Source organism: Penaeus vannamei, chromosome 41 (genome assembly GCF_042767895.1).
Source record: "Penaeus vannamei isolate JL-2024 chromosome 41, ASM4276789v1, whole genome shotgun sequence".
In the NCBI taxonomy this organism is placed as follows: Eukaryota; Metazoa; Arthropoda; class Malacostraca; order Decapoda; family Penaeidae; genus Penaeus; species Penaeus vannamei.
Window position 1 is genome coordinate 382,207 of NC_091589.1, and position 5,000 is coordinate 387,206.

Consider the following 5,000-nt stretch of genomic DNA (forward strand, 5'->3'; position numbering starts at 1 on the left):
TTAGAATAATGCTTTTTATTGTTCTTATATTGCTGGCGAAACAGATGCCTTTTTATTGCCATTGTTATCATATCATTTCATATTCATTACATTTTGAACAGATTATTATAACTGATTATTATCATTATCACTTTTTATTAGTTGTTAGTATGAATACATTATCTCATTTCATTTTTTCTCTTTTACTTTCGTCTGAAATTAATTAAATTTTCTTTATTTCAGGAGCATGCAGTGAATTCTCCATCGGATACAGGTAATGTTAGTTTTATTTAATATTACGACGTAGATTAAAATATTAAATATTAAATTTGACTCACACACACATACATACACACACACACACACACACACACACACACACACACACACACACACACACACACACACACACACACATACACACACACACACACACACACACACACACACACACACACACACACACACGCACGCACGGACACACACACACACACACATACGCACACATTTACTGCTCACCTACACACTTAGAAGCAAGGCATACCAGCCCCCCCCCCCCAATGAACCCCCTAAAGCAAGCACATGTACCAAAATTTTACCGATTTCGCTTCAGAAGATTTTCCAAAGAGATTGCCTGCATTTCGAGCCTCCGTTGAATCGGCTTCTCTTAAAGAATTTATGTTTTATTGTGGCTGATAATATTGCTCTCTGTGTCTCTGTCTGTCTGTCCCTCTCTCTGTCTGTCTGTCTGTCTGTCTGTCTGTCTGTCTGTCTGTCTGTCTGTCTCTCTCTCTCTCTCTCTCTCTCTCTCTCTCTCTCTCTCTCTCTCTCTCTCTCTCTCTCTCTCTCTCTCTCTCTCTCTCTCTCTCTCTCTCTCTCTCTCTCTCTCTCTCTCTCTCTCTCTCTCTCTCTCTCTCTCTCGCTCTCTCTTCTTTCTCTCTTTTCCTCGTCCCATCTCCCCCGCCCCCTCTCTCTCTCTCACCTCTCCTCTCTCTCACTCTCCCTCTCCTCTCCCCCCCTCTCTCTCTCTCTCTCTTTCTCCTCGTCTCATCTCCCCCCCCCCCCTCTCTCTCTCTCTCTCTCTCTCTCTCTCTCTCTCTCTCTCTCTCTCTCTCTCTCTCTCTCTCTCTCTCTCTCTCTCTCTCTCTCTCTCTCTCTCTCACCCTCTCCTCTCTCTCTTTCTCCTCTCTCTCTCTCTTTCTTTCCTCTCTCCCTTTCCCTCTCTCCCCACCCACTTTTTCTTCGTCCACCTCCCATCCCCCACTCATCTCCCTCCCTCTTTCCCTCCCTATTTACCAGTCTCGTCCTCTCTCTTTCTCTCTCTCTCTCTCCGTCCCTCTCTCAATATTCCACATGAAAGACTTAATTAACTAGACGTACAAAAAGGCCGCTTCACGAGGGATGCTGCCCAGGTTAACCTCTAATTACGTCCCTTTATAGATTTCGATAAGATATTAGATATTAATAAGATACTGAACCTTGGGTACAAGATGAGACATGTATGTATATGTGAATATATGCATATGTAAATATAAACATATGTATGTGTATATATATATATATATATATATATATATATATATATATATATATATGAATATATATATATATATATATATATATATGATATGAATATATATATATATATATATATATATATATATATATATATATATATATATATATATATATATATATATTAATATATATATATATTATATATCTGTATATACAATGTGTGCTTGTGTGTGTATGTGTATAAATATATATGTATTCATATATATATATATATATATATATATATATATATATATATATATATATATGTGTGTGTGTGTGTGTGTGTGTGTGTGTGTGTGTGTGTGTGTGTGTGTGTGTGTGTGTGTGTGTGTGTGTATGTATGCGTGTGTGTGTGTGTTTGCTTGCTTGCGCGTGTGCAAACAAGACCACCTGCACCTTCCCCATAGATCTAACCGTACACATACATACCCGAATGCCCAATTACGCCCACCCATCATCCCAGTCCATCCGACCTCGTAAAATCATCCCAGCTCCGACCTCATCAAAACAGTCGAAGGGCGTCTACCGGTTCCGCCGCCGCTTTTGCTTCGCGAAAAAAATGGCAATTTCTTCTCGCCTCTGAACCCTCTCCCGAAGCCCAAGTTCTCCCCGTAGTCCCTCTGATAACGACATTGGCGAATCTACTTTATATAAAGGGTAGGAGGAGGAGTTGGTAATTTGGTGTACCCATCTGGTCGTTTGCACCTCCAGCTGTTGGCTCAGTTGATCATATTATCTGTAGAAGGACCAGGCACATTTATCTGTGGGATCAATAGGGACATTTATCTGTGGAAACATTAGGTACGTTTATCTGTAGAGGCACCAGGCGTATTTTATCAGGAGAAGCACCAGGCATATTTCATCAGGAGAAGCACCAGGCATACCTAACTGTAGAATCATTTTGTTTGTAGATGCATCAAGCACATTTATTTGTAGAAGCACCAGGCGTATTTTGTCAGGAGAAGCACCAGGCATATCTAACTGTAGAGGATTTTTTTTTTGTAGAAGCACCAAGCATTGTTTACCTGAAGAAGCACCAGGCATATTTTATCTATAGAAGCACTAGGCACATTTTATGTGTAAAGAACCAGTCACATCTCATATTATCTGAGTGTTTTCCTGTCTGTTTACTTGTCTGTCCGCAAATATGTAACTGAATACAATACTTCTCATAGGCATGAATTATTTTTTTTTCTTTCTGATATATAGCAGGGATGCGATATACGCCGGATTAAATAAACTTCTTAGGTATCATTTAAGTACCAATCAATTACCCTTATAGAGAAATAAAATCCCTTATTTTCTTTCTCAATACTGGTATGTCATGGGAGCTTTGTTCTCGAAAGACACGCTTGACATTAGGATTATATTTCGGATTCTGTAATTATTTTCTAATCAGTTATTCTGGAAAGAGAAAGAGGGAGAGAGCGAGAGAGAGAGAAAGTGAGAGAGAGAGAGAGAGGGGGGGAGGGAGGGAGGAAGGGAGGGAGGGAGGGAGAGAGAGAGAGAGAGAGAGAGAGAGAGAGAGAGAGAGAGAGAGAGAGAGAGAGAGAGAGAGAGAGAGAGAGAGAGAGAGAGAGAGAGAGAGAGAGGTACAAGAGACAGAGAGAGAAACACACAAAAGAGACAAGACAAGAGAGAAATACAGACAAAAGGATGAGACAGCAACAGACCGAAGGCAGCCTAACAGACAGACACAGACAGCGACAGCCATCACGAGGCTCCAGATATAACGAATGAGCCGCGTGTATAACGAGAGAGAGAGCAGTGTAAAACCTCGGTCTATATCTCATCATACCCGGCGGTATACCAGGGTTATAGAACCTCGCCAATGGTTTTGTAAGCGCCGCCCTGTTGCCATGTGACTCGCAGGATATATGGCAACAGCGCGACACTGGAATATGTCTTTTAGATAAGACCTTCAGCCGAGCCCTTCGATAGCCGTCTGTCTCCTCTCTCTCTCTCTCTCTCTCTCTCTCTCTCTCTCTCTCTCTCTCTCTCTCTCTCTCTCCCTCTCTCTCTCTCTCTCTCTCTCTCTCTTTTCTCTCTCTTTCTCTTTTCACTTTCCTCTCTCTCTCTCTCTCTCTCTCTCTCTCTCTTTTCTCTCTCTCTCTCTCTCTCTCTCTCTCTCTCTCTCTCTCTCTCTCTCTCTCTCTCTTTCTCTTTTTATCTCTCTTTCCCTCTCTTTCACTTTCTCTTTCACTTTCTCTCTCTCTTTCTCTCTCTTTCCCTCTCTCTATCTATCTATCTATCTATCTCTCTCTCTCTCTTTCACTTTCTCTTTCTCTCTCTTTCACTTTCTCTTTCTCTCTCTCTTTCTCTCTCTCTCTCTTTCTGATCTATCTATCTATCGAATTATTTATTCTTCCCTTTTTCAGCATATATATTTTTATACATCTAACTATCTATTGATCTATATTATTCCTTTTTTTTCGTCTCGTGTTTTTTCCTCCCTTCTCTGTCTCGTTTTCACTTAATTGCCCTTAATAAACAGCAATGGCCTGGCAGGGGCGGCTCGGACCTCGTTTGTTCACGGGCTTTGGGTGCGGCGGCTCCTGTAGTTCTGGTGTTGGTGTTGATGTTATTGTTTTGCCTTTTTTGTTGTTATCATTACTATCATTCCGTATGAAATGACTGGGTAAAAATTAATATGAATGCACACACACACACACACATATATATGTGTGTGTATATATATACATATATATATATATATATATATATATATATATATATATATATATATATATATATATATATATATATATATATATATATATATATAGACACACACACACACACACACACACACACACACACACACACACACACACACACACACACACACACACACACACACACACACACACACAGCTTTATCTGTAGTCTATCATATCAATGAAATACGTATGATAAAGTTATTTCATGCATCTGTTATTATATTCTGCATAACATATAATCCTATTTCATCGCATGCATCTATTCACATACATCTGTGTGTTACGCACGTCCATTACTTTACATGTTTATTCATCTCTTCTTGCCACACTAGACACGTCAGAGTCATGTTGTCTTTCCCGTCAAGAAGAGCCATGTATTTCTGTATCACTTCCTTCTTCATCACTGCTTCTCTTTCCACCTCTTCCTCGCTCCCTCCAGCTTCCTCCCCACCCTCTCTTTCTTCCCTCACTCCCTCTCTTTCCCTCCTTCTTTCTTCCCCACCCCTTCTCTCTCTCTCTCTCCCTTTCCCTCCTTCCCACCCTCCATCCCCTCTCCTTCCTTCTCTTTCCCTCTCTCTCTCTTCCCCACCCCATCTCTCCCTCGCTCCCTCCCTCTCCCCTTCCCTCCCACCCTTCCTCTCCCTCCCTCCCCTCCCTTCCTCTTCCTCCCTCCCTCCCTCCTTCCCTCTCTCCCTCCCTCCCTCCCTCCTTCCCTCTCCCTCCTTCCCTCCTTCCCTCTCC

General features: G+C 41.5%; 1 protein-coding gene across 3 annotated transcripts in view; it reads left to right on the plus strand.

Moving 5' to 3' along the window:
• The window catches only part of LOC113819525 (somatostatin receptor type 5), a 257,295-nt gene that overhangs the window by 98,178 nt on the left and 154,117 nt on the right, over positions 1 to 5,000 (plus strand). The window contains exon 3 of one of the 3 annotated variants that reach the window (XM_070117929.1): positions 223 to 253. The exons of the other annotated variants lie outside the window; for them this stretch is intronic. The gene's annotated coding sequence lies outside the window, so the exon portion shown is untranslated. The remainder of the gene's footprint in view (positions 1 to 222; positions 254 to 5,000) is intronic. 3 annotated transcript variants of the gene reach the window in all.